The sequence below is a fragment of the Cupressus sempervirens genome, chromosome 5 (assembly GCF_028749045.1).
Source record: "Cupressus sempervirens isolate cs-2001-9-10 chromosome 5, ASM2874904v1, whole genome shotgun sequence".
Classification (NCBI taxonomy): domain Eukaryota; kingdom Viridiplantae; phylum Streptophyta; class Pinopsida; order Cupressales; family Cupressaceae; genus Cupressus; species Cupressus sempervirens.
Genome location: NC_143122.1, coordinates 74703889 through 74713775, shown reverse-complemented (window position 1 = coordinate 74713775; position 9887 = coordinate 74703889). Strand labels below are relative to the sequence as shown.

At 33.5% G+C, this 9887-nt stretch overlaps 1 pseudogene; it reads right to left on the bottom strand.

Annotated features, from left to right (window-relative positions):
* Window positions 1-8779: 8779 nt before the first annotated feature.
* LOC149554620 (putative calcium-binding protein CML25 pseudogene) lies at window positions 8780-9436 on the bottom strand (annotated as a pseudogene).
* Between the last annotated feature and the right edge of the window lie 451 nt (window positions 9437-9887).

Here is a 9887-nt window from a genome sequence, read left to right as displayed (position 1 = left end):
CTAATATTTTTGAAAGCTTAACTCACAAACATGTTGTTTCCATGGCTTATGTCTATTACAATTTTACTTTCATATTATTTTCTTAAACTTCTTGTTACCCTATCTTTGTTATTTCCTTTACTAACCCCTTGGTTAAATTAGGAATTCATATAGTTGCATTGTTAGATTGTGTCCATCATAAAATAGAAAAAATAGAAAAATATGTTTCTTTTTGTATGCATCTTATCCAAAGTTATCATAGCAAAGGCCTCCTCATGAACAGTCACATTTATCTTCAACTGAGAAGATTCTAGTAGGTTTCAAGATCACCCAGAACTTTGGAGTTGATCCTCAAATTAGTTTTTCAAGAGAGAAGTTCAAAAGGGTTCTTGTTGTTAAGCATCATGCAAAAAAATAGCTCAACAAAAGTCTCAAATTCTTTAATGTCTAGCTCAATAGGTGCTAGCTACTAAGGGAAGCAAAGAGATGACCCGTGTCTCAGCTTCAATTACTATTGGGTGTGTGGACCTCACCTAGGACTAGTTCCTTGACATGGTGGAAAGAGACCCCTCTCCCATGATGGTGTCTCCACCTATCAAGATTTCACCTAAGGAAATGTTTACTTCTAACCCCCTAGTTTTGCAAGTAATTGACAAGGGCATGGTGGATGGTAATTTGTATGGTAAGAAGGAGGTCCCTAAAGAGACTCACAAGCTGGATGACAATGAGTTGAGGGAGAGAGTGTATGCCCTAGAGGAAAGAGTGAGACTTCTGGCTAAATTAACTATCAAAGTGACACACGCTACGGTCACTACTATGCACCTCCTAAGAGAGAACTAGGATGGGGACCTAACTTATGAAGACTCCAAGATGTTGTACAATTTCTTGGCTCAAAACTGGGCTAACATTCTCCTTAAGGGAAAGGATGAAAAGCAACCCAATTAGGGCTTATCCCTCATAGTTTCCTCTATTTTATGTTTTTCTAGTTATGGAACTTAGTTTGGTTTAAGGCCTTTCTATCTTGGTTGATAAGCTTTTTCAATTTAAGTAGCACTGTTACAGGCAATATTAGTTTGATGCCTAGTAAGACTTTTATTATGTTACTTTGTATCTTGTTTTTGGATTAATATTAGTGGGGGTGGTTTTAAGTGGTGGTAATCAATTGGTTGTTACCAATTTGTTTATAAGGGTTAGCCCCCTTGTTTGGCTTCTTTTTAATTCAAAAACTATATAATTTTAGTTTAATTTTTTATATTTAAATCAAATGCTCATTTAAATGTTACTTTTTAAATGATATTATGTGTTATATTTTTAGTATGATATATAAATATGGTTTATGTCTTATTAGTGTAATATTTTAATGAAATTAAATTGATATATGTTTATTAAATGGCTTTAAGTTATCAAAAGTGGACCTTTTTGGTGTCGTTACACCAAAAATGTGAGCTTTCACTTGAAATGTGTCATTGCATTAAAAACATGAGCTTTAACTTAAATATGCAATCTCCCCAAAATGTCCAATTTTAACCAAGTGCATATTTTAAAACGTGTCATGCTTTCCAAAAGGTTTGATTTGCCTTATGGGGAGTTTTTAAAATATGCATTCCATCTTAAAAGGTCTGATTTGCATCTTGTGCATATTTTGAAACATGTCATGCCTCTTAAAAAGTCCAATTTTGGAAGAACACATGTAATGGGCCTCCAAGAACCTCACTTTGGAGATTGTGAGAGATTTACTTGATGGTTTTGGATGAGATCTTCTCCAATAGGGTTGTTTTTTCTTGGCAATGGACTTTCTAACATAAAAAATAGATTCATCTTGCTAAAAAATGTTATTTTAAACTCCTTCCAAGGGCACATTTTTGGAAAAAACTTCAAAAAAACTATTTTTGGCTCATATTTTTGCCCAAAGAGGAATCTATTTGGCATTTTAAGTGTTTGTCATTGCATTGTGATACACATTTTCAACTGTAGAAGCCAAAACATTTTTGTTTCATGCCTTTTTTAAATCACGTTTTTGCTAAAAATGTCTAGAAAATTGGGGTTTTAATCCACTTTTATGTGTTCTGAAGCCACTTTTTTACATTTTGATCCATGTATTAGCATTTGGGGAAGTCAGTTTTTCATTCACAAGTCAAAAATGATTCAAAAACATGTATTTTTTTGCCACATTTTTGCAAAAACGGCCTAGATTTTTGCATTAAAAAGTCATGTTTTTGTTTAAAAAACTCAAAAAATGTCATTTCCATCCCATACCTTTGATCAAGAGGGATTTTTTTTAGTTTTAAATGCATGATATTGTCTTTGGAGACCATGTATTTGGCACTTTCATGTCAAATTTGATCCTTCATTGCTCATTAATATTTGTTGAATGCAAGTATGAAAAAAGTCATATTATTGTTTGAGAATCTAGATTTTTAGGAGAATTGGTTTTAAAGCCTATGATTCTTGCAATTTTGGCTCTTTGATCTCCAATCAAGTGGAAATTTTCAAAATTACTCATCAATTCATGCTTATCTTTCTATTTCCATGCATATTATGGCTTTTTATTACACACTTGTCCATATATGCCATGAAAAGTGCATTTTGCCTTTAAAAATGATGATAACCCTCATTTTCACACTTTTGAAATTTTTCCAAAATCCAAATTTGAATTTGTGTGTTGAAGTTCTTTGCATCTTGACATGTTTGAGTCACTTTCCAAAAGTACATTTTTCTTTTGAGTTTTGTGTTGTGTACTTGCTTGCCAATTTTCTCCACTTTGAAGAAGTTACAAGTTCTTTTCTAAGAAGTTGTTGGTGTTTCACTTCATGAAAAAATATCATCATGTTTCACTTCTATCTTCCATGTCACAACGCTTCACATCTCATCTAAGTAATGTGATTACATATTTTCCATATTATTCACCATCTTCACATGCATGTAATCCTATTTTTCGCTTCCATTTTAATCATCTCACTTTGCACATTCACTTGCACAACATGATTACATGGAAAGCCTTATGTGTAATTGCATCTCAAAACCCTTATTTTGACTTTAGGTTACTTTTTGAAAAGTCAAAAATTCCATATGCATGTTTTTCCATGCACTTTGACTTCATCTTTTCACTAAAGTTGATTATAAAGTTCATTATGCCTCTTCCATTTTCCACTTCCATCTCTCCATATGCATTGCCACCTTCATGAGAAAATACATGTTTCTACATCTTTTCATGCTTTTCACTTCATCCCATTACCCACACTTACATGTAAAGTGCATCCTCCATCTACATTTGCATGACATCTCACTTTCCATGCAATGACATCTTGAAAGCCCAAGTCACTTTTTAAAACTCAAAAGTTTTCATTTTCATGCATTCCCATGTGCAAAGAACTTTACTTCAAAAAAAAATTTAAAGGTTTTTATGGAAAGTTATTTTGAGTTTACATCTGAACATCGTCAAGAAAGTTTTCAAAGTGTCAGAGAATCCAACATGTATCAATCTACAAAGGAGAATTCACAACAACTTGAGTGAGAAAAGCTTGATCACATCAAGTTTTCAAATGAAAATGGATAATTTAAAAAAGAGAGTCAAGCTATCAAAAGATGTAACACCATGATTATCAAGGTGAATGTAGTGGCACAAAATATAGGAACTCCCAATCCTATTATTATTTGGGATAGCATTGTCAAGTACAAGGCCTTTCAGGACAATCCCTAGGATTGTTTCATTACTCTTATATCTTTCTTCTTCTTTCATGTTTGTAATTGAAGAGGATGTATTATATGAAGATGTTTAATTACATGCATTGCTAGTTTCATGTACATAAGAAGGTGTAATGCAATTTGCATGTGTAGTTGCATGTAACCTAATAATTTCTCTTTTAGTTAATAAGATGGTTGAGTTGCTCCCACATTTTACTCCACTTTTTTCTCAACTCATGTGCCTATATAAAAGAGTATCCCCTCATTTTAAAACCATCATTATCTTTATGCAAGAGAGATCTAGAGAAATTGTGCCATCGAAACTTTTTTTGTGTAGCACTATTTTGAGAGAAAGTGAATACAAAAGAGCATTTGAGACTTAACTTTGATTAAGTGAGATTATTATTTGTGTGAGTTATAAGCTTTGTCTGTAATTCATCTAAGTTATCTTTGATTCATGTTATCTTGTGTTTTGGGTAATTGTATCTTATGAATTGAATATAAAAGAGTTAAGAAGCAATTAGAGCCAAATCTTTGACCAAGAGAAATTGTGGAAGTGTATAGCTAGAAGCTTTATCTATAGCTTATATTTCTTTCTTAATTTGCAAAATAGTTAAGTTATTCTTACTTTTAGGAGTATTTGTGTCCTAATTGTAAATATTTTTATATATAAGTATGACCAAACTGAGAGCCAAATTGATACATTTTTAGCTAGCCTTTGAGTTAGTGAAGGTTTATCAATATCATTATTTCCATCTCTTGATAGAAGTGTAGTTAGAGATTCACCCCGCTCATTACTCACTCCATGAGTAAGTAGATTCTTTCTTAAAAGATAAGAAGAAAAGATATTGATAATACCCATTTTATAAAATCTCTCAACTCCTTACTTACCTTGGGTTTATTTGAGGAATGGTGAGAAGAGGGAGCCTTTCCTTTAAGGAAGGAGAGACTTTTGATAGAAATATAGATGGAGTAATTGAGAGGGGGGGGTGAATTAGTTACCACAAAAAAAATTCACAGATCCCTTAGATGTCTTAAATAACTAGTTACTATTGTCACTTTGTAGCCACACATAAAAATGCTATAAATTGGTAGATAAACTACTCTAGAAATAATTTCTAGTGTTAACCAAGTGAAGCTTGGTAAACACTATGAACTCTGCAAAATTCTTTGGAGACTGAGTGAACTCGGTAAGAACTGATTTTCCTTCATTGACCTTGTGAGCTTAGTAGAAATTGATTTCTGCCATAGAAGTCTCCAGTGCTCAAATGAGCTTAGTAGACTCTATAATTCACTTTACTAACCATCTAAGCTCAGTAAACTTTGTCATCTTCTTTGCTAACCAACTAAGCTCGATATACTCTGACTGATAACTAATATGACATTTGTGTAGCATCAAAGACAACACACAATTGAAAAATTGTATCCAACAATCTCCCTCTTGGCATTGATGGCAACACAACATGTCATAGTAGAATAAAATTTGAGAACAAGTCTTTTTCTGATAGAATGATTCTCCCTCTTACATTTCATTCCACAAACTTCTCAAATATAGTAATCTCCCTCTATGGATGAATTACATAGCTTCTTTTCTAACATCAAACACTTCAAGCAAATTCAAATTTTAGAAAGATATGACAGTATACTCTCCTTGTTTGAAAACACATGCCAAAGACAACACAAACCAAATGAGTAGCAATGTACCTTGAGTACTAATTCATATGCAATTTTCTCATGATTATTCTACATCAACTAAAAGATCTTTAACTTGATACTTATTGATGCATCACTAAAATTTTATTTTAGTGAGCTTCAGATAGGGGAATGACCCCTAATTTACCTCTTAGATACAAGAATGCATCCTTAGGTAAAGGCTTGGTGAATATGTTAGCAATTTGTTCCTTTGTATAGACATATTCTAATTTGATCTCCTTATCCTACACCAATTCTTTGACAAAATGATATTTTATTGCAATGTGCTTGGTTTTTGAATGCATCATTGGATTTTTAGATATATTAATTGCACTTTTATTTTCACAAAAAATAACAACAGGTTCTTTGATTTGCTCCTTCATGCCTTCCAATGATTGTTTGAACCAAACAATATTAGAATAGTTTACTGCCACTACAACATACTCTACTTCTATTGTAGATTGGGATGTCCAATTTTGCTTTTTACTTGTCCAAGAAACCAACCTCTTTCCAAAAAAGAAAGCTCCTCCACTTGTGCTCTTTCTATCATCAATTTTTTCTGCTCAATCTTCATCAGTAAACACTTTTAAATCCAAATTACCTCCAAATTTGTACCATAGTCCATAATCTTCAGTGCCTTTCAAATATCTCATGATCCTTTTGATTTCCATCATGTGATTTTCTTTTGGTTTTGTTGAAAATCTTGCTACAATACTAATTGCAAGAGTAATATCTGGCCTTGTATGAACTACATACTACAACTTTCCAATCATAGATCTATACAATATCTGATCTATCTCCTTTGATTCATCACCCTTGTTAAGTTTCAGTCCAATACACATAAGAGTTCCAACTAGTTTATAGTCTTCCATACCAAACTTTTTCAGTATCTCCTTGATGTATTGTTAGAAATGGAAAAAGAAATTTGTAAATAAGCAATACCAGGAAAGAATCTAAGTGAGTAAATGCATGAAAAGATATTACCATAAAATAGGAGAGAGAAAGCTTCAAGCTCCAACACCATGAGATAAGATATTTGGAAAGGGGAAAGGAAAGAAAACCCCTTGTGACATTATGAATGAGGCATGAAAAGCCTAAGAAGGAAGAGAGAGATAGAGAGCAATGCTCATACAATAATTGAGAAGAGGAAGAAACCTCATTGTTGTGAAATGAGAGAAGAGGGTCATCTCTTAAATAGAGATGAGAGAGAGGAGTTAGAATATAACTCCCATGTCTATGAATGCCACCATTCATATGTGTGTGAGGCCAAGTGTGAGATTCCTCTTAAGGAGGAATAATCTAAAATTAGAAATTACAATATATATTTGTCCTCACATATTCCACTAGATGACAAAATAAGATGTAGTGGAAAAAGGACAAAAAAGAAATATATTAGGATACCTTGGCTTATATCCTAATATATTACAACAATAAAGAAATGAGTTCTAACCTTGGTTTATAAATACACCAAGGAAAGATTACAACTTCTAACACCCCCCTTTAATTTTTACTTGGGGTAATTACATCAAAGGGTATTAGACCCATAATTTTTACAAAAATGTGCAACTTAATCTTCAATATGAAGTAATTTGATTGTCTTGAAGCCATATGGAACATTTGTAGATCCAAGAGAAGTACATGAGTCCTTTGAATGTGATCAAGTGGAAGCATAGACACATCTTCAAGAAGGTTCTTTGATGGATCACCTGAAAAACAAAGAACAACAAGACAAATATCCACAAGTAGAATTGCATCATATATGAAAATTGTTAGAAATGAAAATTCGAAATCCTTTTGAATAAGGATAATAAAAGTCTCATAGAGAAACAATGAGTAAAACATGTTACCACAAAACAATGGAGATAACCTGATATCAAGATAAAGTATATGCTTAAAAAATTGTCAACAAGGACAAATTGAGTAAAAAGCTTGATCAATGCTCTCATGAAAAGAATATTATACTAATGCAAAAATGACCACAGACAAGGCCAACTAATGATACTTGCATCAATCTTGCATCAATCACGTGGATATAGACAGTCCACTTAATGAATCATCCCACTGCAAGTTAATGGGCTGTAGTACCATAACTTACATGACTCACGATTTAAGCAATGAAGTATGCAAATCATTATCACATTAATATATGAAAATAACATAAAGGAGAGACATGCTGATCAAATTAGAATAATCATGATTTTTGGTAGGATAATCAAAAGAATGGATTATGAGGATATAACAACATATTGCCTTCAAATTGGTTCAAATCATCTGAATTTGGAGAGAAAACTCCAATAATAACATCCTCTTCATTGAGGAACAACATGGAGGGAAACTCCATAAAAATGTTATCCTATCAAAATGGAACAGATAGGATCAAATGGAGGGAAATTCCATATAAAATGAGTGTATACCAATATAGGATGGAGGGATACTCCATGGGCCAGATAAGGAAACTATGTATCAGATATACTGAGGGGACCTACATAGTTATCCTTGAAAAAATATTAAGCTCCCTATGCAACTCAAAACAAAATATCATATAAATCATGTATATCAATGGTATAAAACCATAAAGTGCCAACATGGGCATAGAATGATGTTATAAACGTATAATAGTGCAACTATGTGCACATCAAAATATCACAATAAGGTTGAAGGCAAATGTGTAAGATAATTCATAATCCAATCAAAATGAATTAAACTTTATTTTCAAAATGCAGAGATCCAAGGATGATCAAAATTAAGAAAATATGTAAATCAGGTATAAAACTCCATTGAAGGTAAACATCAGTACTTAATTCATTTTGTAAAGGTATATATTAATTTTTGAATCATTATAGTCATAAATTATATATTTATCTGGGCATATATGTGGGCCCCCATATATACTCAAATAAATATACGAAAATAGATTGGTTAAAAAAAATAATCACCTTTCCATACTTAATATTTTGGAAAGTCACAATTTTAAAAAAGTCACAATATTTACCTTGGTAAAAATATAACCTCAAGGTAATAAGAACATAAAGTCATGGGGCAAGAAAAGATCTCCCCATTTTTTTCATACTATGCCTTCAAGATTGGAAGTGATTCAAAAAGAATTTTTTTTTTTGAATTAAAACATTAAGAAAGATATAACTAAAAAAACTTAGTAATTAATAATAGGGGTCAGATTTGGCAGATAAGAATATACTAAAAAGAGTTAAGAAACTTTTCTAAAAGAATTTTGAATAAAAGCTTGACAATGAATGATTACCTGCCAAAAATAGGTTGACAAGACGCAATAATAAAAGTAAATGATACCTCTATCAAGAGCTAAAAAAAGAAAAGGAATCTTGCATGAAAAGACAAGAAATCATTACAATAGACACTGCAACATCTAAATAAAGGAAGAAGAAAACTGATACTGGTTAAAGTCCGATCATACTGAGCTCAACATCATAATCTTGAACTCCTCAAAATCAATGGTGCCATTGCTGTCACAATCCGCACCTCGAATCATCAACTCACAATCCTCCATGGTGCTCTCCTCCCCAAGATTCCTGAGAACCTTGTGAAGCTCATCTGTTGAAATGGCACCGTTTCCATTGAGATCAAAGATCTGGAAGGCGTCCTTCAAGTCTTTGAGGCTGCCGACAGAATCGACGCATTTGGTTTTTAGCTCAATAAATTCTTGCAAGTCGATGAAGTCGTCGCCGTCGCAATCCGCTTCTCTAATCATTCTGTGCAACTCTTCTTCGGTGGCATTGTAGCCCAGAGATCCCATTATGGAGCCTAGGTCCACCCATGTAATCTTTCCATCGTCGTTGCAGTCGAATTTCTTGAAAACCTTTTCTAGATCCCTCACAAGCTTGTCAAATTCGTAGCTAGGACTTCCAGGATTCGACCTGGCATGGCGCAAAATGGAGGATGAAGAGGACTCGGGGTTTTCCATGGAAGGAATGTCTTTGGCGGTGGTGGCTGAAGGCGACGACACAAATAATTGTTTCTTTGAAGAGGAGGCCAATCGAGAAAGTGATGTAGGAGATGTTGGTTCTGACCGCGACAGTCTCTACTTCAAGAACCGAGGTAATCCCATTATCAAAGGAAAGCACAGCTTATTTGCATGCAAAACTTCTGCAGAAATATGCTTGCAGAGGGCATGAAGCTGGCAAGGTAAACATCTTGAAACCAGCAACAATGCACTTCGAGCGATAGTTTCCGCAAAACAGTTGTGTCCTTAGGGCTTCTGAAAAGAAATACTCAAAAAATTTTGATCCGTCACTAAATTTCTTCACAACTGGATCTTACGAAACCAAAGGATGGCTCAAAATACCAAATGCAAAAAATACAACATCTAACAGCTAAAATACGCAGAGATTTGCTCAGAAAATGTTTCGGCCGACCTCTTTGCCTGCTATTTTGGTAATCGTGGGAGGGCGTGGAGAGAGTTTAAGCTTCCAAATGCCCAGGAATCCAATCCGCAGATCTCCCCTCTTTTGTGAAGGAGATAAGGAAAATGAAAGCCCCGTGAAGGACAGGTTGCAGCA